General features: G+C 28.3%; 1 protein-coding gene and 1 non-coding gene across 2 annotated transcripts in view; one reads left to right on the plus strand and one right to left on the minus strand.

Annotated features, from left to right (window-relative positions):
• Positions 1–27,468, minus strand: part of TfAP-2 (transcription factor AP-2) — a 66,078-nt gene that overhangs the window by 27,628 nt on the left and 10,982 nt on the right. The gene's annotated exons all lie outside the window — the stretch shown is intronic.
• On the plus strand, positions 4,888–4,959 carry TRNAM-CAU (transfer RNA methionine (anticodon CAU)). Its single transcript has one exon. It is a non-coding gene; the product is annotated as a tRNA-Met (tRNA).

Raw genomic sequence — 27,468 nt, forward strand, 5'->3', positions numbered from 1 at the left:
GATATAAATCTCGTGTTTCTCAACATCTCGTACGTGTACCTAGCTGGACCGTTGCTTCCCATACGAGGAATTAATTTCAATTGATTGGCTTCGTACTAGACTAATCACCTAATTGGTCGCGCAGTTACCGCCGCGTATTGCAATTACGAAAAATAATGTCCATGTACAAACACAATCTTTGTACAAGATCTGTGCAACGACTGCGTGTGTTATGATTATGTTATATTTAAGCTTCCAAACTGATTTCGGTTGACAACATTGTCGTCTCGTGGAGAAATTTCGATTGTTGTACGAGCGAGCATCGCGATGTGGAAACTAGTTTCTAAAACGCTCCGGTGACTTGCGATATGTGGTTTAAAAATCGATACATAAACTAACACATGAGTTGGATTGATGTGTGTAGAGTCGTTTTAGAATATGCCGACGCCCTTATGAGACATTTCACTATATATTTTAAATTGATTTGCTCAGAAGAATTTTGATACTGAGAAATGAATTGATCAAGGAACCGTGCTAAAATATAAATTAAACTAAAAATTTTAGGGTAATGAAAGTGAAAAAAATATATAAATATTTTCATCAATTTATATTAATTAAGATGTAAATATTAATACTTTGCCGAAACGTTTGGTTAATTGAAAGTAATGTAAGTATTAGCAAAGACACTTCTTGAACTTTGTTCCGACATTGAATATACGTTACAAAGTTTGATGTCAAGAGCTGAAAAAGCTTTTAAAACTATGCTTGAAGAAGCAATAAAAAAAACACTACCTTTGCAACAACTTATCTATGTCAACGAGAATTTTCTATTCTTATAAACATAAAAACAAAGCACAAGAGTCAATTGAACCCCGATGACAGTATTCAAATTGCTTGAGATCAATAAGTTCTTGTGTCAAAAATTAGACAATATTATTTCTCAAAAGTATCATCACACTAAGCCATATTATTCATATAAATTAATTAATAAACTATTTTTATTAGAAATATTATTGAATTTTTTCGGTGGGGTACTATTGTATAGATCTGTATATTTGTGATTGTTTCATATAAAGTGGCCAATTTTTAATAATTAAGTGATTGGAAAGGACCATATTTTTTAATAATTTCCCGAGGGTTGTTGTGTTCTTATTTTTTTATTTTAATATAAACTTGTTTTTTATTTTTTTGCCATCATATGTATTACGGTGTCGAAAAAATATTAACGAAAAGCATAATGCATCACAAGGCATGAAAAATACCAATATGGAATTTGGCGAAAATATTGTTAGTCAGAGAATTGTAAGACATTGAAAGGTTCGAGCATTTTTTTACTAGCAATATTAAATTAAAAATTTGCGCAATGAAAGACTAAGAAACATTAATAAAGCTAAAACACAAACAACATAGTAGACTTTAATGTTTCTCTTGCAATTATTTCATGACATCTATGTGCTATAGAAAATGCAAAAAATGGGTACCGCACGAATTGACCGAAAGAAAAATCAATATGATATATAAGTCGTATATGTTACTGACTATTGACCTGAAAGTTCTGGGTTTGAATCCCATATGGACTTAGGTGTTTTTTTTTATTTAGTGCTTATTATATAATTATAATTCTGATCGATCATCACAAATTAAGTTAACCGATATTTTCCTAATCTCTAGCAACTGTTTCACGACATCTATGTGCTATATAAAAAATGCAAAATAATGGGTACCGCACGAACTGACCAAAAAAAAAAAATTACCAATACGATAGACAAGTCTGGATTTGAATCCCATGTGGACGTTAGTGTTTTTTTAATTTTTATCATTGCGATCGGATTTAGTGCCTATTAAATAATTATAATTTTGATCGATCATTACAGATTAAATTAGCTTATATTTTCCTAATCTCACGGATGAATATTGCCATGATTAAATAAAATCGAGCTTGGTCGTACCTACATATTAAGAATTAAAAATACTCTAATAATGAGTTACGCCAGTTAATAAGATTTTTATAAACAATGGATTGATTCATTATTAAGTTGTAAAAAATACCATTTGTGTAAATAGAGTATATTTTTAAAGTTCACTTACATTTTTTCACAATATATAATAATATTTAAGGTCATATGTTAATGCTGCAACAAAGTAAGTAAATTATATAGCTTGTCACTTTATTTATCTATTTTAATAATATATAATAGTATGACTAAGCAAACCAATAAACTATGTATTCCTTTCATTTTTATTAACAGCATAAAAATGCAAATAATACAGCAATATATCAAATAAGTTGAGAATAGATCTTGAACATACAAATGTCAGAAAAATAATGAAAAAAAAAGTTATTTAGAATAAGAATGCAATAATTTTAAAGAGCTTCATGCTCAATACAAAATGTGTAAAAAGTGATATTATATTCACATTTCTAAAAAAAAAGATAGTTGAAAAACAATAGTTTAACAGTTACTATAAATGTATTTTTGATCAGACATTAATTCGTTTTTTTGTTAATTAGACACGTAAATCTAAAGTCACACATGAACCATATGTACCCACTTATGATTGATTCGATTCTGATTAATTTTTCACGATGCTTCTTGAACTTCAACCTCCCAATGGTAATCAACGGCACAATAAAAAGCAATCTTACGGATGATAAATGAAAAATTAAGACCCCGAGAGTCCGATTACGTCCAGTGACCCGATTAGGTATAACGGATTTTTTGTGCGTGCATATTTCAAAATTTGCTATAAAGTCATTACTCTGCCGGACAATAAATCAACTACGCGTGTGGTGAATAAAAATGGAATATAAAAAATATACGCAAATATCGAGATGCTGCGAAAAATTAGAATACGGATCTCTGATCACAAAAATTATTCTAGATATCATCAGCGATGGATAAAAAATGGTTTTTCGATGGTTACCTAGAATCGATCGGTAATCGTCTCTCGGGCAGACATTGCTCCATTACCGATGGAGCATAATGGCGGGTAATGTATTATTTATTCTATGCCCGGTTATTATAATGTGGTACATGTCGGCAAGAAACGATATTCGTGCTTTAATGGCGTCATTAGAAACGACCGGCTTAAATGTTGCTTGTTTTGTGTCCGTCTGCAAGTAAACTCAAAGTGATAACCGCCGCCATAACACGGTTAGGTTAGGTTATATCATTATGCGCTTGTTGCGATCCTAATGCGATATACTAGTATATGTGGACTAGCAAATTTGACGTATGAGAGCGATAGGCAAAGCCGAGAAATTGTCGGTTGCGTAACGCTATAGGTGCTTTCGATTGATAAGGATTTCCTTTGACAATATACAAGTAAACGGAACTAAAAGATCAATATCAAACGTATCTATCTGTTAACTCCGCGTTTGGATGAAAATAAATTTAAAGTGTCTCTTTTATTCAACACAATGACACCATTTTGTTCTTCTTTAAAGCTGTCAATTATAAAGTTAACCTATTTACTATAATCGATATGAAATAAGTAAAAATCTATATATGTACATATGTAATATATTAAATTAGTATCAACTAGTATGTTCTTATAGAAATTAAGGCACTTCATATATAAAGAACCGTTAAGAAATAATGACGAAAAGATTCTAAAAGTGGTCTTTCAAAACGCGCATCAATGTTTTTTTAATATAAGATATACTCGAATTTTCGATATCCAACATGTACGATATATTCAACCATGAGATAATTTTTTTAGGTGATGATCAATCAAAATTTTAATTATATAATAATCATTAATTCCGATTTCCCAGACACCATAAAAATTGATTAATAGTAAAGTCCATATGACATTAATCTTTTGAGCGATATCGCCGTACATGTACGGCGGTCGATCTTTCACTATTTTAAAGTACCTCGGATAGGTTTATATTTACTTATCCATATATTTTTTTAAATTTGATTTATTGTAAATGATTTGTATAGAAAATGGCATCAATAAATTAAAGAATACGAAATAATAAATATTACAAAAAATATTTTATACTATTGTTATAAAAAATCCATAAAAGCCGAATAATATACAAAAAAATGGGTAAAATATATTAACGAAATTTAATAATATAAAATTGTTAAAATAAATTAATAAAATATACCAATACAAAAAAGTTATAAAATTAATCAAAGCAGTAAATCGTTGAGAATTACTGATTTTTCCCTTTAATTTATTAAAACTAACTCACAAATTAACAAATGTGTATGAATTAATTTACTACTCAAAAGGTTAAAACACAGTTCTTTCAGGTGAATAGACAACGATTTACACCACTCGTCTATCGTGCTGATTATGAAGAGTTTGAGGGCATTGTGTGCATTGTTTAACCATGCATGCTTTTCTGGTATCTTTGTTAAATAATGCAATTGATTAACATTTAATAAAAAATGTTTCTCTAGATACATATGTACATAATGAAACATGAATATTATGCATTTTTATTTCTCACAAAATTCCTATAAAATATGCTGGGACATGATTTCCTCGAGTCGCATCGACGAGTGTATTTGAGAAAGCACTTCTTCTAGCTATTGGTACGGAATATACACAATCAAGAGATTTTGGAAATAATAATTACTTTTACGCCATCTAGTTAAATACAATTAATAAATAAACTTAAAATTAAATTAATGTGTTCAGACTATTGTATTTATAAGGTAAAGCTTGAGACCCTAATCTTAAAAAACATTGCAGCTTTGATATGAGGCGTTGAGAATATTAGAGGCCAACTAAATGTGATTGTTGTTATGCTATAAAAAATAATATATTTTTTATAATCGAATAATGCTAACAAAGTAAACCGAATGTTATTTATTAGATCAAGTTACTCTAAAAATAAATTCTATAGTCGTCCTAAATTTATCTGATATTTTTGATTAGTTAACTATAAGCAGAGTGGCGCAGCGGAAGCGTGCTGGGCCCATAACCCAGAGGTCCGTGGATCGAAACCACGTTCTGCTATTCTTTTAATTTTTATATCTAAGTATATTTTAAATTTGTTACATCTTCTCAATATTTTTACATATTTATATTACATCATTTTGTAAATAAAAGCAAATGAAAATATATTACAGTAAAGATATTTTATTTTCGCACAAGAATAATATTAATTTAAATTTATTTGTATATAAATAATTCTTAAGGGTAAGTCAGCCATTTTATTTAATTAAAAACGAAAATTATTTTCAGAAGTGGTTCCATGACTTGGTTGCATATTTCATATTTATGGTGTCAATAATAAATAGTACTGAATGCAAACAATGAGGTTTTATAAATAAATTAGGTCTTGAAAATATTAGTAACTGTTCAGTGGTGGGTATATGGGAAATGATGCGGTACATGTTGAGTTTGCCTTCAACCACAATGTATTCCGGAATACATTTTTTACTATAATATGTTTTAAGGAATGCTATAAAACAAATAAAATTAAGACTTGATTTAGTCTTCTAATAATATTTTCAAGGCCTCTTAGATGCTAGCATAAATAATTTTATATTCATATTAAATTTCAATCTTACTTACTAAATCATTACCGTAGCACTGATGATCGAGCACCTATTAGCACCGCCGTATAATTTCACACAAATCAAATTTATATTAGTACTTTAATTTATGCGTGCTATTTCAACACACTCATACAGAGCGATTGAAAACAAATCCAACACAATGGATATACTTCATATTATATACGATAAGATTAATAGCAATGAGCGTTCAATACATCATTCACAAAACAAACATTGACGCAATAACTTTCTAATACCAGCTTCTTCGGAGCACAATGGACTACCTAATCTGCACACCATCGCAAAGAGTTTGAGTTAATATAATCACATTGATCATAATGGCCAGAAGACAAGAAGGAACTTTCACCCACGAGATAGATCTCTCGGAAGGATAATGCTGGATTAATGGACGTGTTTGATAGTAATTTCACACCGAGTATGCCAACACCTGACTGGGTGTGGTCGCATGGTAATTCTCGGTCTTTCCTTGGTCAGGTTGCTTTGAGAGGATGTCCTGGACCTGTTTTGAATACATACGAGGTGGTCTTTTGCTTCGGTACCGTTTTTGGGTAGAAAAAATGTGTCACCGAGTCATAATAATTGATGGCCAGCTTTCGTAATAAAGTCATAAAGCTGGTTTCGTACGGGGAATGAGCGTCATTATTAACAATTATAAAATGTTCAACAGATTTCGTTGATTATAATGACTTGGACAGGTGAGTTTTTTAAAGTTGGATTGTTAAAATGAAGAATGGCACGTGAAAATAATTAGTGCATATTTAAAAAAAATCACTTTTAGTTATATCAGTGCTTACCTACAAAAATAAATGTGACAATTCAACGATTAATAAAAAAACTATTATATGATAATAGGAATATTTTTTTAAAGATATAATTAGATACCTGATTAATAAATCTATATTAAATCACTTAATTATGCTGTCTTAATAATTAAAAAAACATCGAATAAATATAAAAACTGTTGCTGAACAAACTGAAAGTATTGCTAATAAATTACACTAAAATTCAACTATCTTTACAAGTTAAAATTGTGTCAATCTCTTATTAGTTGATTTATTAAATGCTCGAGACGAAAGATAAAAATTCTAGATATCGGTACATTTTGAAATTTTGGAATACTTAGGAATTATTTCCTGGGACAAATTGAGACAGAAACTCTATGTAATATACATTATCTTAAGTATTTTTGCATTTCATTAAAATTCTCTACTTTAAAAATGCAGTTTGATCAATATTTTAATGTCTATGTATGTAAATGAAATTACTTCACTATTCTATTTTAGAATTATAGAAAATGTAATTACGTTTTAAAGCATTATTATTGAAGAAAAATATAAAATGGTATTTAAATAATTAACAGCGCAAAAAGTCTAATGTTTTATAAGTCTTTAGTAAATAATAAGCATAATTTTAAAATTCGTAGAGATCACACAAAAACTAATCTAAAACATTATTCATTAGTTATTACTATTAAAATATTGCATATGTAAAAGATATATTTCATATGTGTAATATTCTGCAAAATAATACTATTTTATGTATAACTACTTATTTAATAATAATTTTATTAATTTAATCAAACTTTCAAAGGCTAGACACACAAATTGAAATGGTAATACATATTATTTTATACATGCACTTCAAAAATACATACATGTACATAAATATTACGCAACCTTGTTCATACATTATTAATATAGTCAAAGACATAGCGATAAACTATTTTTTTAAATTTTAAACAGTTTAACGATTACGACTGAACATATCGTATCATTAATCTTACGTTTCTCGATGTGTGTTCTGTACCTACATATGTACAAATAATACATATAGATCAAACGCATTATATCACCGCTTGTGCGTATGTAAGTCCCATGACAAGATTTATACACACATGCATTAAACTAATTATAAAAATACAAACGAATATACCTGTACTTCAATAACACTCGATAGATCGACGTAAGCCAGCGCCACGGTTGTGCCTACACTGTCTTATCTCTTTCTGTCCTCCGTTTTGCCTTCAAATTTTCGAGCTTTCGTTTTGAAACAAGTAAAGATTCAGGCAACAATGACACTAAACGGGAAGTCTGTTGCAAAATCATGCGTACGGTTCTAGAGTCGAACAGAAGCGAACCGGTAACTGGGTCCAATTAACTCTTTGCGATGGTAGAACACTTGAGAGAATCGCGCACTCATACTAAAGCACTTTCGAGTATGTTTTATAATGTGTATATTATCACAATTCACAGGTGTTTATCTAAAAATTAGATGGTAATAAAGTTTTATCAGGCGTAACGATTGCGTTGGATTGCTATAATTATACGTCTTGAGAGATGCGTGTATGTGCGAAATTATATGTATTTATCTAATGTTGCGTTCTACGCATTTATATGTTTAATGCGAGATTTATTAAATTGCTACTGTATAATTCGAATGCTGGATATATTTGGAATAGTTTTATTGATTTAATCATTTATATTTTTTAATAATAAGCATACTTTTCAGGTGTCTTATTTATCGAATCTGTTTAAAAGTTGAGCCTTGAGTCTCCAGAATGCAATAAATTGTACTCGATAAATACCTCTTGTAGAGATATTTGAGAAATATTATTTAATCTTCTCTAACAATAAGTAGTTCGCTACACTGAAATTTCAGACAATGGAACTATCGAAAGCAAATCGCAAGGTGACGCGCTTCGCAAAGCGAAGCTGAGCATCTTCAACGCCTTATTACAATATTTGGCGATGTGCATACAAAAAGAGTTTTGTATGTTTTATGAAATATATGTAAAATAGAGCTTTAGGAAGGATCAGAAATTACTTTTCAATAACTAGGTTCGAATCCTATATATTTTTTATCGTGTCTGTGAGATTAAAATTAATGATCATTATATTACATATTAAAATATCTAATAATGAGCTACGTATAAACTGTATATCTTTCAGCTGTGTATTATTACACTACCGTTAAATATATCAATAAATAGTGGCCCTCATAAATTAAAAATTACGTTAATTAATTCATCCATCATTCATTCCACATTTAATTTTTATCGCCGCTCATTCTCAACATAACAGCGTCCCGCGAAAAGTGGCATAGATAAATCTCTCACGCGTATCGCGATTTTACGTTATTTTATTTGTTTATCCACATATTAAAACAAGTTCTCATCAACACCACTTATCCGGTAGCCGCCGAGTTTCATTTTAATTATCGAATTGATTTATATATTGGATCGCACCTATCTGAGTACGTAGGGATAAGCGGGCTTCCTGCGATGTTATCTGAATCCAGGAGTTCATAGGACCGGCCCGTGAGCCGCCCATGGACCGCCCATTCGCGAGGGCCACTAAAAGCCCGGTAAAATCCCATTATAAAATTCCCATAAAATTACTGAACCCTGATTTATTAAAGTTATTTCGTACGTAGATTTTATGGCATTTTTTTGCTTCAAAGGTGTGTCCAGTTTTATATGAAATTTGAAACGACTTTGAAATATGTTTATTCATATCGCTTAGTCGCGCTTAACGTGCGACTATTATAAATTATGGTTTAAAATATTCATATGAAATGGCGAACCGTGAGAAGATATCTTTTTGCACAATAATATTTTATTGTATATCATAAAAAATAATTCAATATTGAGGCTACACTTAGATGCGCCGATTATTTTATTACTACATTTTATTGTGACTATCACAACATTCACAAAACGTACGATTACTATTGTGTATAAAATAATAATTTTTTAGGGTGCTAAATAAACGAATAATTAAAGTACTGAATTTATAAACTCATAACCTCATATTATCGCTAATTAAAAAATTAAATGCGTAATATAATATATGTTTAAAAATATCTGATTCTATTTTAATCAATCTCTACTATAATATAAGTTGCATATAAAAAATAATAGCAATAAAATAAATAAAATTAAAAAAATATGCTTAAATTCATATTCAATCATGATGTCACGATCGTTTATTTCAAAATATTGTCCCTAAAATATAAAAAAATAACGTTATTTTTAAATAATTTAGAAAAAACGGCATTTTATAAAGCTGATTTTGCATGCAAAAAGAATTTATAAGACAAATATAAATCGAAATGAAAAAATTGATGCTCGAAATATTTGTCTATAGTTCATAGAAAATTTTAATAAATTTGGTGGTTGAAGTTTATGTATTTAGACGATGGTTAAATTTATATTTAAACTTTAATATAATATATAACGGTATTATAAACTATTTTATGATTATATCAGTTAACCATTAACGTTAATCATAAACGATTTTATATTGCATTTATATATTTTTGTTAATATTACTCTCATAAAATATATAAAATAAACAGCATCAATAAATTAATCTGCATTGTAAATATTTCCTATTTATAGCTTATTTAAATTCCATACAAATCCCTTAAAATAACAATTATTAATACGATACAGTCATATATTTGACTTGATCATATTTTTTAACAACGATTTTAAACCTTAAATAAATACTTACATCAGCATAATTACAAATTTAAGAAATAAGCGCATTTAAATGTAACCTTAAAGTTTTATATATTGTTTTTTTAATATATGAAGCTCCCAAAGCAAGAATTTATTAACTGACATACATAAATAATAGATCTGCATTTTTTATAATTAATATGAGATAAGGAACATCTGTGGAATTAAAATTATATAGTAATCACTAATTCCGATCTTAAAGAAATCTATTAAGTTAACTTTTAATGATAAGAAGTTTTTTTGGATTAAATATGTTATTTAAATATCTTTATCTACTATTGAATAGAAGACATCGCAAATCGATAAAACTTTGAGCTTTTGCTATTAATTATAAAAAATGCAGATCTAATATTTATGTATGTCAGTTAATATATTCTTGCTTTGGGTTCTTCATATATAAAAAAAACAATATATAAAATTTTAAGGCTACATTAAAATGCGCTACTTTCTTAAATTTGTGATTATGCTGATGTAAGAATTGATTGAAGGTTTAAAATCGTTGTTAAAAAATATTAAAAATTAAATTTCGGTTCATTTAATATTGCAAATGATAAAACCACATCGTGGACCTTATTCCAGATATACATACACATCACAAAGATCATTGTACCGCCGTACGAAAAATCAGCACCTAAAATAGCACTTTACGCACTCACGTACGACCGCAAATATGTGTATCATCTCGCGCCGAATTTCAGTTCCGTTGCAAAAAAATTAACCGAAATCATGTATATATGTATATAAAAAATACACGTATGTGCGCAATTCACATATCGGGCACAGGACAATCGTCATTATGCCCGATTAATTTTTTTTCGTCCGCGGTTGACCACAAATTCGATCTGGACCACTTTTCGATACGGAATATTACCAAATTGGATAAGCCGGTAGGTATCGCGGTCGAGCCGTGTGCTATTCGGCACTTTTTAATAATTATTTTAAAGTTATTCGTGTGTAGTTTCGAGTTACACATGTGGAGGAAAAAAAGGGCGAAACTGCGAGAGGAAGGGTAATCATTTGCATATTAACGAGATGGTCGATGATAAGCGACCGCCGCGACTTTATCATTAATAACACTGCAATTAATTCTCGACTTGGTTTATTTTTCAAGTTTAATGAGTATTTTAAGGTTTAAATCAATCCTTAAAATGTGAAAGGAGACCAGCTGAAGAGTTAAATTGATTTAATTAGGTATTTTCACACAAATTTAAACTTGGGGAGTTATGTGTATATAATAGAAGTCTGAAGTGCATAATTTACATAATATTTTTAAAATAATAAATTATTGAAAAAACATACTTTCACTTAAGATATCACAAAAAAGGCTTATTGAAACTAATGTTAAGTACAAAATATAGATATCAACAGTATGTAGCAAAGATAAACAGATTTCACAATACTGATATTGCTTCTTATATATTTTATAAATGAAATTCAGTTTTTTCTTCTCTGATTGATAGATGATGACCTGACTTCATTAGAGATGTTTCAAAAGGTACTTTTAATACAAATACTATACATTTCAGTAAATTTTCACGAATTTTATAAAAATAAATTAGAGCTAGAATCACTAGAGTCGAACTGTTTTTAAGTACATTGCTTTTAATATCTCAGATAAGAGATTATCTTTTTGATAAACAAAGTTATTAGACATTTTGCATTTAGCTTAAGTATAGTTTTTTTTTATTTAAGCATAAATTATTTTGTCAGCTAACGCGATGGAACGGCGTTCCGGCACCTTTTTTTATAATATGCTTAATGTTTAAAAAAAACGCTGACAATCTGCGTAACATTTCCTTATTTTCATTTTACTTATTTTTAAGTGTAAAAGTTGAACCCTAAGTTTAAAAATGAAAGAAAATTTTGGTAATATATAATATTCACTAAAAAATGACCAAAACAATAACAGAAACGACAACCGAAAATATGGAAATATTGGTATGATAAGAAGCTATGTAAAGTATAGATACAAAATATGGATAGATAAGAATCTACAATTTAATTTACGATTTGTATTGAATTATTACGATTTTAAATGAATAAAAATCCAATGAAGAACATCTAAACCGAATTTTGACCAATAGGAGGGCGCAAAAACAATTATCCCTTCTCAAAAGTCAAAAATCCACGTCAAAAGCAATAAAATCGTGCCGTCGCCGTCGCAGTGGGAACGCTCGTTGCCGAGCGTTCCCACCGCGACGGCACCGACACGATTTTATTGCTTTTGACGTGAATTTTTGCCTTCTGAGAAGTGATAATTGTTTTTGCGTCCTCCTATTGAACAAAATTCGGTTTGAATACATTTTGATCAATACTCTCATATAAATACATTTTGAAATAAATAAAGCCTCATATAAATTTTGTTTAAAAGCAGCTTTAAATTTAATTTATACATAGTGAGTTCTGGGACCTTTTTTGTTTAAAAAAACCCTGAATATAAGTATAACTAACACACACAGATTTTTGTTTTTTTATTAAAAATGACTTGACAGGTTTCTCAAATGCGTCATGATGTCTCTTATACAAAGAATAAGTATAAAAAAATAGATTTGGTGCACACCTAAACTAGATGAGCACCATCCCACATATTTTTTCAGCTCCTCATAGCTATCGCCGAAAACATCCTTGTATTATACAACCTCATTGAGAAACTAAGAGCAATGTTCTCAAGCGCTGACGTCTTGGCCGCGACGGGCAAGAATAAGGGACGCGATCGCGACTTAATAAAGTACTCTAAGCCTCGCAGTCGAAAATCACAGAGCATTGACAGGTTGTTAACACTGCCTGAGAATGAAATGGATTGTATCCTAACGCTCCTAGCACAAAAACGCTAGGATATAAATACGGATATGATCCATACTATCTTTTGTAGAAATATAATATAAATTTTCTTAAATTTTTATCCAATAACAATGAGTATTTCGCTTTACTCGAATTTCAGACAATGCTGCCATATTCGAGGACGCTACGAATTAACGTATTATACAGAACGCGAATCAGCAATAAATTATAGAAGTGACACGTGCTCCACATAACGAAGCCGAGCATCCGTAATGATGTGCATATAAAATATTCATCCATGCTCGAACGTCACTTCCAATTCATCGATGGAAATATTTCTGACTAAAGCATCTCCTAAGAAAATTTCACCGGGCAAGAGGATTTAGAAAATGGTACAACGGGATGCTGAAAGGCAATCGAATATCGATCAACCACTTCCAAAAATACTCAGGTAATCAGCATATAATAAATATTTAAAGTTATTAACTGTAGCATGTATGTATGTCGTTAATAAAGAGCGAAAAGATCAGAGGACCCAGATTGGATCTCTGTGGTACTCCAGATTGTGCGAAATACTCATGAGTGACGATTGCCATAGCTTACATATTGACAGCGGCGATTTAAATAACTCGAAAAAAAGGTCAAAGACCGAAGTTGCTCAATCATATTCATCCGAATTTATCATTTTAATTTATATATGTATATTTAAATTACTATATATTTTATGTTTTTAAGCCCTAAGTTGTTTTCAGATTTTCTGATTTAAAGTATTTTTAGTTTTAAATATAAATAAATAAAATATTACAACAGCAAAAAACAGAATAAAAAGTATGTAGTTAAATGATTTATTAAAGTAATTTAATATTTGTGAATGTAATTTAAAATTATTTAATATATGCGCACAAATTAATAAGCAATTTAGGAAAAAAAACTACCGAGCAAATAATAAATTACAATTGAATATGATTGATTTAAATTAAAAAGCAATACATTAACTGTTTTTTAAGTGATTTAAAATTATATAAGTGAAAGCAATAGTCAACACTTTGATATTTTTACATTAGCAATAAATATCTGATTAATTTATTTTATAATCTAAAAAGATGCATTTTCGTGTTTTACTACAAAATTAAATGTAATTAATATACTAAATAAAGAGATAGAGATACAAAAACACACTATATAAATCTATATCACATGAAATTTATTTTTCAATATTTAAAGAGAATTAATAATATTTTTTTCAATTAATAAATTCAATAATGAATAATCAATGTAACTATAGCATTTATTGTATTTTATGACATACCGTATTTAATCTGAATTTTGCAAGACAACCATTAAAGATTTATATAATACTAATGTTTAGTGTTCTTAATCAATATAGTAATTAAACTATGCAATAAACAATTATAATATACGCATACACTGAAAATACCAATAGCACATTCCAAATATAGTAACAGCATCGATTGCAACTCTCCAAACTAAGAGTTAACTAAACAGTTAAATTTAACCGAGAAATGAACGCTAATTAATATTAGTATAAGCAAATCTCTCCGAATCGGTTTTGAGTATACTTTGGAAAATGGAATCTGGCGGAGATTTCCCGAGCGAGTTTTCCCGAATGTCACGTGACAGCGCGACTCTGGCCAGTGTTACCAGCGTAGCGTGCGGCCCGATACTGAAGCTGCGCCATTGGACGCCCGTTTACGCCCATTCACTCGATTCGCCACCACGTGCTTTGTATCTGACGTGTTTATGTACACACACACATACACTCGATCAGATGCAATTAGCATTTCGTCCACAATTTGGCTTGAGCGTTGACGTTTGGGAAAACCAGCTCAAAACAATCTTATATATGTAATTATATTTATAGCGAAATATTGGATTCAAAGAAAAAAATGACACCATCAGGTTTCTATGAAAACATGTCAGATATCATGTATAAATCACATCACATTAGTTTATATTTCTATTAGTGATTTTAAATTCCAAATTTCTAGATTTTTATGCAAATATTTATATCAGTGATTGCACCTAACTTTAAATCATCAATTCAGATGCTATGTTTAAATTCATTCTTTGCTTTTCTATGTACTTTGTATTGTTTAATGCACAGTTTCTTCAGAATGTATATTTTATTTTATTGCCAAATATTACATAGCTTTTTATCAATATACTACCCATCAACCAATACAAATACTACCTATTCCTATATCCAATGAAATACTACTTATACAATGTATGCTTTAAAACGAATTACTGAAGTCGTGACGACATGTATATGTGAAAAGCATTTTATTAAACGCTGGTAGACATTTTATACAGCCAAGAGATTATTGAATCCAAATGCTCTCTAAAAATATTTTTTTAGATGTAAATCAGTTTTTATTCAGCTTCATGCAGTCTATGAACATAACAATTAGTTAAAATAAAAGTGTAAGAATCGCATATAATCAATGTCAAATTACTAACTTAATAAAATGTCATAACTACCTAAAATCAATGCGACGAAATAATTGGACATGTTAAAAACTATTTTGTATCCTTACTATAAACGTAGTTGTTTTCTTGCCAGCGTTAAACAAACGAACGCGTAACTGATTGAATCGTGTATCATCAATATATAAAAATACTTTGACTATCTGAACAATGTGATAGTCGGTGCCAAACATAAAAAATGCGCCAACATTTTATTCAATTAAATCATTGCCAATTTACCATTTTTAGTGATGTTTTGTAAAAATATAGTGGTTTTATTTTATATATTATAAGGGTTTATTATTTACTAAAAAAATTATCGCATTAAAAAATAAAATATAAAATACTATAAATAAATATTTGTAAATGTCACATTTGCAAAAATATATGTCAAAAAGACTTTCTTAAAACATTGTTTATTTAATAATTTTCTTCAAGCACTTTGCAAAAGGACCCGATCAAATGAAACAGTCGGTGAAATGTGCTTACAGGTACCTAAACTCGAAATTATGCAGTTTATAAAAATAACTTTAAGAATAGGTTTATTATCTAGAATGAAAAATATGTTATGTATGAACACGAAAAAAAATATTAGTTGTTATAAAATAGAAAATAATATGTTATTAGAGTATTTTATAAAAAATAAAGATGTACATAGATCTAACACTAGAAATATAAACAAGTTAAGAATAGTTAAGTATAAGAAAACGAGAACAGCCAGGGGAATAATGTACGGAGGTGTGAATTTGTATAATAGTATTCCTAGCACAATATACAAAAATAAAAATGTAGCAGATTTTTTAAATGAAATAAAGAAAACAAAAAATATTTTTCCGCCCGGAAGCATCACATTGGCCATATCAAAAACTAAAAGGGATGCTAGATTTCCTAAAAATTGTTAAGCGCATAAAAACATAAACACAATCGAACTAAATAAATCACTTACGCCAAATACGTTATACTTTTTTAACCCTTTCAGCGCGCATGGCTTCTATAGAAGTCATCAAGATAATCGCCAGTACTCATTGTGCATCTAAAGGTACCATTATTTAGTATAATATAATGCTGTTAATCACTTAAATTTAGTGAATCATAATATTATAAAAAATATGTCATCAAATTTCGAAATGGCGCGCAAAAATATCAGACGCGGTGAAAGGGTTAATGTAATATATTTTGTCTCAAGACAGATCTACTACGGCGTTTCCAATGGCAGCTTCCTTGAAATAAAGAAGAATTTAGCCTAGCATATATTCCGATTAAATCTGGCAGATCCAACAGTAACTTGAATCCAAAGAGCTCAACACAATCTTCGAGACGCATAAGAAAAACATGTATATGTATATTTATTATTGTGTTAATTACAGAAAAAATTTAAAACTGTACATTTTATAATTATATTTACTACTATTTATTTATAATATAATATTGTAACTAATAACAAAATTAAAAACATACAAATGGATTTAAATCAGAAAAATGTGTTGTATATAATATTTTTGTAAAACAAATTATCATATTAAAATAAACGTTTTAAAAATAAATAATAGAAAAGTTATGTTATTTATAACATAGATTAACAACATTAGTTTAAAATCATTTTCATGCTTACAAAAAAATAAGAGTAAAATAAAACATAGTGATTTAGATTTTAAAGAAAGAAAAAATAAAAAAAACCTTTTATAACTTAAGGGAAGATTAAGTTTATATTGAGTAAATTAAATTTATAATGAAATTGAGGCAGGATTAATGTAATTTTTTTATATTTTGTATGCGACTGTTTTTTTTAAGCTTTTATCTTTTATGGTAATGGCTGTTAAAATATCTTTAAAAATCACAAACTTAACCATAGTTACTATAGCTATATATAAGGGAAATATATTTTCTACCTACATTATTATTTTTAGAGTTAGTGCAATATTTAAATTATTTTTTTTAGAATATTAAACTACAAATATAAATTAATAATTTGACAAATATTATAATAATAACAAAAAGTTAAGAACGGGCAATTGAGACGTTCTTTTAATAAAAAAATCTTTTATTAAATATTGAGTCAAAGGATTTCTTAAGTATAAACTTTGATTTAATAAAAATAATTACTAATATTACTACAAGAAACAGGCATCAATGCGATTCGAGTTTTAAAATAAGCAAATAAAACTATCAAACCCACTCGTAAAGAAAGAACGAGGAAAAACTCACTCTAAAACGTCAACCGGTACAGAGTGACTCACAAATCTTGACCAGTACAACTCTTACAAAGTGAATCATATCTCTTATACCTGAACATAATTTCTAAACGCAATAGTTTAGAAACAAAATTACGCAGAAATGAAATGCTGCCATTTATGAAATAATGCCAACGTTTACATATGACATGTCTAGTTCAAACATACATAGGTATATGTATGTACATAAGCGTGCCCACATACTAGTACCGGATTTTATACCGCATGTGAGGTGGACGGGATTTACGAAGTTACATTACATAATTTATGTACTTAGCATCTCGCCAGTTTACAACTAACCGGGGGAAATTACGGAAAATTAGATTTGCATACTTACGGGTCGATATTTATTAGTGATTGGTGTTAATAAGCCTCATCCTGTATATAAGGGGATGTTTGAATAAATAGATACTAGAGAGGCAAACTAATGAGTATATCTCGGTAGGCATAGTGGTAACGCATTGAAAATGAATACACATGATTAAAATTCTTATGAAGATATATATAGTAAAAACTGAAATTTGTTTTGGATTTGACACACTTTGTGAATAGCGACTGTATCAACGAACTAGTAGATGACTTTAAGTAATAAATCACTTGGAACTAGATCACTCTAACATGGTTTTAAATGATAATGTGCTCCTCCGGTTCATTGGAATTTAGAGTTTATTACCAAAATGTAATATCAATGATATATTTTTTTTATATATAATGGAACTGTAATATATAGACTAAATACATATTAATAAAAATATTTATATTATTGTAAACATCAATTCATCAAGTACTAGAAAGCTGATATTTATATATGTAATAATTTATGTTTTCTTCACTACTATTAATCATAATGTTTACCTTTTTGCGTCTTTCTTAGAATGCTAGTTTTTGCAATAGACTGACAAGAAAGTCATGTTGAAGCAGATAATATAAAATTTTGCTTTATACACAACACATACATATATTTATTATTCTTCGATTTATGATGTGTAATTAATTATGATGCGTATCATTAAAAGCTTATTAAAATTAACTGTATACTGAAGTTTAAAAGGTTCAGGCATTAAACATTATACTTAATAGCTTATTATTTTTTCAATAATAAATATTTATAATTAATATTGAAAAAATAATGAGCTATTAAATATTTATAAAATTTAGAGTTAATTTAAAATTATTTTTTAAGGAATAAAATTTAAAAAAAAAATATTTTAGCATTAATAAACTTAATACATATTAAATAATCATCACTGTAATTTTTTATATATGTATTTTTCTATTGAATATATTTCTTACTAAACTGAATAACTTTTTTTTAAATAAATTTTAGATTTTTAAATACATAATAATTTAAACTAGATTCTCAAAAAAACGTATTTTATATTTTATATTATGGTCTATTTGCTATAATACATAGTATATAAAAAAATCTGCATTATTATTATTATTAATATATAAGATATGTTACAATTGTTCAGTATTTTATAAAATGATTACGCTACTATATAATAATATAGACTTTTACTGCTTTAGTTTTTTTCAAATCTAGTATAATTTCATATTTTTTTAAATTTTTCTTATACACAGTGATTAAATAAATGGTAATACTTAGTGTATTGTTGCATATAATAAAATATAGTAAACCACACTAAAAATGCTTCACTGTAAAAGGATCTTTCAACAAAATTCTCTTACACTTAAATGGATATTGCCACGGATTACTTTCCACCAGGGCAACAGAAAATACTGAAACGGCCCTGCATATATGTATGTTTGTATCATATAACCAGTTCTTGATCTGAACCATTATCAATCGTTATCTGAACAAAACACGCTGGCAGGTAATAATGCAGTTTCCATAAAAGGAAATTATTATCTTGACTTGCATATGTGACCCAATTCATACAGTTTTTATTTTCGTATATAACAAAAGGCATATTATAAATTATTAAAACAATAATGTAACACATTCGTGTTAAGAAATCGGTTCAATTATAAATAATATAACATATCGAATGTGTCTCGAATGATCTCACACACACGCAAGGATTAAAGCCATTATAATATATAATGGAGTAACGGATTTTATAGACATCCTGTATACGATATTGCGGTATCTTCAATTGTTATACATTATACATACATTACGCTGTTATAAGACACCTGCTTATGATAAACACAACACCTTGCATCATTGAGGAACATTTCTATAGTGATATCGACCTATTGATCTTAAGTGATTCACGAGCAGCTTCCAACGAGGGACCTGGCCTATAACGGCCCGGAAGAAGGGCACATTCTGTAGAAACATCGCATATATGCCACCATTCTACACGTCCCTGTGTGAAATATTTGAAACGCTTTATCTGGAACCAGTCGCGTGGTATAATACAAAGAATACCCGCAGCACACGCCCTGTGCTCGACATTGTCGAATGGACATTTAGCACTCGATTGGCCCTAATCACACTTTTAACGCGATTAACCCTGGGTTCGATTGCGAATTTCCCATTGGTCGAGGGCAGATGTACAAATTGCTCACATAAGTCAAGGCCTGGGGGTATTCGAGAACCCCTGAAGTGATTTTGCCCTCCCCATCAGTTGGAAAGTCAAGCTCTACCCTTGTAACCGTTTTTGTACTACAGGAAATTAACGCTAATGTGAGAAAGCGCTGTTAGTAGACTAGTTTGATTTCGTAAATATAATAAAAATATTAAACATATGTAGTTTTAAAATTAGTGTTGAAAAAATAGTACAAACAGTTTTTGTGTAGGATGCTGAAAAAAATCTTTGAAAATAGGTAATAATCACTTTGTGTTTTAACCTATTAAATATATAAAGCAGTACTAAGAAACTACTTTTCTTATCATAAGCAAGACTATTAAAAAATACAGGAAATGTTATATGGAGTTAAAATAGATAAATCAACGTTCTAAAGATAGCTTTACTTTTTAAATATCGAACCTAAATTGTATTTGATGTAAAAATGTTTAAAATAAATTTTAAGGTTAATTTTTTGGAAATATCATGATATTGTAGATTTCTATATTAATTATTTACTTTACATTTTTTTATGAAAGATAGTAAAAAGCAATAAATAAGAAAAACAATAATATTCCTAAGATAAAATAACCAGACCTTATATTTTGCATAAATTAGAAAAAAAAGAGTAGAGTGGCACTCGAATGGACTGGAATTAAAGTTTCCAAATATTTGTAATTTTCAACTATTCGATAAATTGCTGTTCCGAATATATATTAACTTGTAAAATAATGGACCATAAATTTATTTTAAATAAAAATGTATTTATTTTAAAGATAATATTAAGTTATTATTATCATATCGTAGATTTATATAATATAATAATTTCTTACTTTTTATTTTTTTGAAGAAAAATTAGCAAAAAATTTCGAACAAACATTTAAATTATTTTTTATTGTAAAGCTAATAGTATATTTAATAAAGTTAATGATTAAAACTTAGAATAAATACACCATAGTTAAATTATAATGTGAAAAAATAAGCAATTTTTTGCATACATTATTTTCTTTCGAAAAAATGTCAAAAAATTGAGTAAAGAATTTAAGCATACATAATTAGACCTAAATCTTAAAATTACTTGTATTGATTTGAAAAAGAGAAAAAATAGAACCAGATATTAAGAGAGTCCACAGTTAATAATTAGAAGATATGTGTGATTTCTGTAATTTCGGGAATCACAGAGTTTTTTTTAAACATTTTGCCTATTAGTTGTACTATGATAACTGTTATAAATAAGATAAAAATAAAAATATAAATAATGCAGCTGTTCATCTAAGAAAGAAAATGACTACTTGCGTTGTTGTTAAATACAAAGAAATAATATTCAACTATATTTTTAGAGTTAGCCAAGCTCTAGTCTTCTTAGAAAATATATATTTCACTACAAATATAAACGACTATTTTACGTATAGTTAGTCAAATATTTAAATACGAATGGTTAAAAAACTGACGAATATATTCCGATTCGAGTATTCGTATATTTGGATTAGATTCTCAAAGTAGGATCATCTGGACTAAACTTTGCAAATCTTTTCTGATTTTTAAACTTATATATATAAGTCGATAAATATAATCTTATTAAACACATTACGTTAAACAACACCTGAAAAAATGTAGAAAGTAATGAAATATATTTATATGATATTTTAGTTATTGTATTTTAAAAATATTTAGCTCGATTGTGTCTATATTTGTAATGTATACGTAATATGCAGATAAGCAATTAAAAAAAATGTTTTTTTCAAGGATTTTTTATAAGCTGATTAATAAATGACTGGAAAGCGTTTAAAGGCTTGTATAATAAAATAATATAATGTGTGAGTAAGATGCAGATAAGCTCCGACAGACTCAATGGTATTAAAATTATTTTTTCACATATGGTAAAAATCACATGGTGATGGTTTTTAAATGAACAATGCTTAAGCTCATCATCATGTGCTCACTTAAAATTTAATATTTTTTTAATGGTATTTCCTTAAATGAAACACAGCAATTCAAGCAGTTTTTTGCATTTCTTTCTGGATAAAAATGTGATAAAGGATTGTCTTATCTAATGGGACGTAAAAATAGTACCTTAACAAGAAAAAATCATGCGTTATGTTTGATTGTATTCATTGGATTCAATTTAAATTAACAATTAGTGATGGGAAAAAGTAACAAAACCAAACATCGTATTTAAAGTATTATTAGTAGACAATAGTAAATATAAAAAAATTGTCTCTTCTCACGACAAGTTCAATTCAAATTGAAATTATACTCACTATATTCATTATACCAAACTATTCAGCTTGATACAATATTTTATAAATGAAAAAAACAGTACTATATGTATATAACATATTCCATAAAACTGTAAAGTTAACTCCTTATTTTTTCTTAATGTTCTTATACAAGTAATATAAAATCAATATATTTTTATGTTTTAAAGTTCTTTGAACTATACTTAAAAGCAGGAAAATAGGAGAACGTTGCATTTGCTTATAATACCCTCATATAAAATATGATTGAGCATTTACACATATAACGTATTATGACGCCTGTCAAGAGTATCGAGAGAAAAAATACGTATAATTTTAGTGTGTAATCTTTACGATGGCTACTGTAAAACCAGTTATGTTTAACTGCGGTAAAAAATAACTAGTATTTACCCATCGCCGTGTCCGAATTGACACAACAATGATAACTCTAATAATAGTGATAAACAAACGACCGGTTAGAAATCATATAAAGACTGAAATTTATTATTTTAAATTAATTTATAAAAAAATATTTTAAATAAAAAAGTTTCATGTGTCAAATGTGCTCACTAATAATCGGTTAAACAGTGTGAATTCGACGTATGGGGTCCCTTTTACAAAATAAAAAACCTATAGCTAATTTACACGTGGGATTCATGGGGCAAATAATGTGTATATACAAGGGTGCGTCAAGGGGGGTAGCAATTCGCAGGACGGATCCGCCCAATTAAAATCAAATTACACATTCTTTATGTACAAAAAGTTTCACTGTAATATTTAAAATTTGACCGTTTTTTAATAAATATATTTTATATTAATAACATTTTTTTGCAGCACTATATATGTGTAGCAATCATTAGCCAAACAGGAAGAAAATGTTTTATTATAATTGTTATTATTGCCGACATCTTATATGGTTGCTGTTTGATTTCAAAACAATCTCGAGCTAGACCTTTTGAACTTACAAAATAGAATGAAAAAAACAAGTTCGGTTCGACCTTGTCCATTTTATTAGTTGCATTATTTTGTATTTCAATTTAGACCATAAGCGTGCGAAAGTTAGCATACAATAAGTTTTTTTTTCTAAATAGAAAGTTGCGCTTGAATAAAATTGGTGTTATATAAATAATGATTTATATTCAACCATTATACGCTCATACATATTTATTACGTATGCGCACGTAAAAAATATGGATATGTGATAAATTTATGTAAACTACTAAAGGATCCATGACTTGAAATACCAGATGAACTGGTCCAAATATTTAATAATTTGTCTGGAAGGAGTATGGTGATCTGATTCATAATTTGCTATGGTAATTATTGTAATACGAATCGTATAACCATAAAAATAACGATTCTTATAATTATATCCCTAAATACAATACTAATAAACACTCACAGTAATAACGATCGGATGGTTAAAATTATTGTTAACCATAAACCGCCGTTAAATATAATTGAATATATAATTTTGAAATGTGATTACTAATATAATTATAATATATAGATAGATTGAGATATGTTTTTTTTTTATTTCATTCGAAATGTAATAATATTTTTAGATTGACCCGACGATCAAAAGTAATCAAATTTTACATCAAGTTATGATACTTCTATTGATGAGAAAAAAATCTTATTTTATTGCGGTTAAGATGTAGCGACTGTGTGCTATTTGTGTGTCAGCGCAAAAAAATTAGCAAACGGTCACTTAAATTTCTAACCTCAAACAATCGTGGTGACTTTCTAAAGATTTTAAACGTTAATTTTTCATATTCACAAAAAAATATTTCATGTTAATACTATGATTGTGAATCAAGTGTATTTTTTCTGTTATTTATAATACTTGCAAAATTAAATAAGCTTAAATCAGATGTATAATATTATAGATAAACGCTTATTAAATTGAACTTAGACCTACACCATTTTTTTATTTATTAATTTGATTACAAGAAAAAGCAATTAACTTGAGAATGTAGTTTGTAATATAATATAAATACGAGGGAGCATGTTCCATAAATTTATGAATTCAGATGACATAGATATAATTGCAATCTTAAAATAACATTTTAACAATCAAAGAACAGCCATATGCTACAAATATTTTTTCGAAACAGACAATAAATTTGTAATACTAATCTATAGCTATGAATTGTTTTAAGCAATATTTTAAAGAGCAATTATTCATATTTAGGATTGTATGCAAGTAAATTACTCTCAAAGAAATTAAAAATTAAAATATAGATATAATACACATATAAGTAAAATTTAACAAAAAAAATATATTTTCTAAATGAAACCAATTATCAAAATTAAAAATATCCTGAATAATTAGTTAAAACATTTTATAATTGCCCCAAACAATGAATTTCTGTTTATAACAAAAAAGTTCTCAAAAATATCCGTTTTCAATAAAAAAAACCTTCAATAAAACGACTTGAATAAATAAAAAATCAGGCAACATTATTTCTTCAAAACCTATTTTTTTTTATTAATTATTATCTATTGCTATTGTGCAATTTTAAAGAGCTTATTTTTTCTATGACTATTTCTTATTAGACTGATTTTTATAAGTACCCTTAACGTTGTAATTGATTTTTATAATTAACCTAAATTTTGGAGTTCCGTGATTTTTTATTTTAAGTAAAAAACATATTTTTGCTAAGACCTTAAGTTTTTTTTATAGATTTATGCGTAACATATTTTTGTATATAACTGCATTTATTTTATAAGTTCAACAATTTAAAATTAATATTACAAACTTATGCTACATGGAAAATTTTGTTTCATATTTTCTAAGAATATAAAATAAAATTGTCGTTTTTAATAATTCAGATTTATTTAGATTAACAGCTTAAAAAGTTCTACATACTTATGTAATATATTGTGCTGATTATTAAATATGATATAATTAGAGTTTTTAATAAAAACATTTACATAAAAATAATCTGTCGTGTTTTTATATAATTTAGGGCAGAGTAAAGGTATTAGCATTGTACACAAAAATATGTGTCAACCGCATTTTTTATAAAGAAGAAAATTTTGCAATACGTGTTAAAAGCGCAATAAAAAAATGTCATTAGTTTTACGATTCGCCTACCAGTGCATTTTGTACGTGAAGAAAAGATATTCGAGATATTAGTTAAAAGCATTTTAAACGATCAAACAAATGCAGTAAGTTCTATGCAAGACAATTTTTTGTTGTTGTTGAAAACATATATGATATTCTCTGAGTTCATTATTTAAAAAAAAATAATAACCAGCTCGATTTTATTTAATCGTCACAATAATTATATGTGGGAATAGAAAAATTTTGGTAAACCGAATAATTCCGACTTTCTAGAAACAATATAAATTAAAAAACACTTAAGACAAAGAAAAAGTTTGCCAAATTCTTAGACTCAGATGGTTACGTAAATAGTCTAATAATAAAAATGACGGGAATAAATAAACGCAATTACACTCCCAATAAACTAAATGATTAATTTCCATTCGGAGTTCTTTTCCCAACAAAAACCTAACCAGTTACTTTCAACTTAAAACATAAATTAAGCTACACTTATCATCGACAGATACTGAAAAGAGCAAAAAAGCAGCCGCTTCCCTCTTCACGTTAACTTTGGACCAGCTACAATGTTTGAGAACGTCATATTTATAGTACATACGTTAACTAGTTTCGGTTATTACCCAAACATTTGATTTTATATGCAAATGTGCATCTTGTATTAAATTTTTGATATTTATAAGGTTAATTTATTTACTAATAAATTAAAGAGAAGTTACATATTTAAATATGGCCGTCACTTGAAAGATAATATAAAATTAAAATATTGAAGGACGAATGTTAGCGAGAAGCATAAAGAGGAGGTAAAAAGTTACTGGAAACGTTGAAGAATATTAATATTTATTTTAAGAAAACATTTTATAGCCAACAGAAGCGTTCAAGAGAGTCGGAGATAAATCAGTGGTTAATTGTAGATCACGATCATTATTAATGAAATCAAGGAAGAAAATCATAAGAACAGTATAAAGTGACAATGCAAAAAGATAATAAAGTCAGTTTCGAAGGACCCAACAAGAATTGTTCATCTTAAGGTATAATACGATAGATTGACAGCCGAAGAGTGGTGTCTGATTCTTAGGTATCAGAAACTGGTGATAGGCAGTAGAAGGCCGAAGATGTTGGCGATGATGAGTATCCATTCTCTATTATTTTTTTCGCATTACCACCTCTATATACATGTACTTGATGCGTATGGACTAGAGATTAAAAACACTTTAGTGGCTGTCAAAAAAATTGTAAAATTTTGGGTCGATTGACTGGAATGGGCGCGGTCCGGCACATACATACTGAGTATGTGCGTTCTCGAAAACCCACCATCCACATACTTATCCTCCGGATCTGGCCATCGTCTCTAGGTACCGGCATCGCCAAGTAGCCGGCTAGAAGAAGTTGAAATATACAGTTAGGCCGGCCGTGTTCAATCATTAATATACATATGTCGGCGCAAAAAAAAATGGCGACAAGACACCGCGGGACTTCGGTGAATAAAATCGAATGAACAACAGTTGGAGAATCGCATTTCGGGCTTTTGTTGTCGGCGAAACGTACGAGTCATGCCGAAATGATGAGGTGAATATGCTCATATATACATAGTAAGGCCGATATCGAATTAAATACGTTGTGTATGTGTGTCTGTAATTTTGTGTTATATGTTACTGTGCGAAAGTTTGGGAGATGAGACGAGGTGCATTCTGTGTTATATTTAATTGAATTTAAAATTAAAATACTTAAAGAATTTGTATTTAAAATATTTATAGCGAATATTATAGTATTTTTTACAATTCCAGTGACTACACATATTAATGTTTTTATGTTTCAAAAGCTTGAAATTCATGATTAACACACATCGTGATTGCATTAAAGTAAATTAATCAAGCCCTGATATATCAGAGCTTTTAAGAGAAAAGCTTCTTTCAAACAGTGAAAATTTTAATGCATTGGGTCAAAAAGATCCAACAGATTAAATACCAAACACTATCGATGCAGTAATAATAAAAATCTTATCTTATCAACAAGATAATTAACTGACAATCAACTGAGTTTTTTTTATACATATTCTGCATAATAAGTTGTGGCTTATTTAG

This window comes from Plectrocnemia conspersa, unplaced genomic scaffold (assembly GCF_051122295.1).
Source record: "Plectrocnemia conspersa isolate PC_06_02 unplaced genomic scaffold, ASM5112229v1 ptg000013l, whole genome shotgun sequence".
NCBI classification, from domain to species: domain Eukaryota; kingdom Metazoa; phylum Arthropoda; class Insecta; order Trichoptera; family Polycentropodidae; genus Plectrocnemia; species Plectrocnemia conspersa.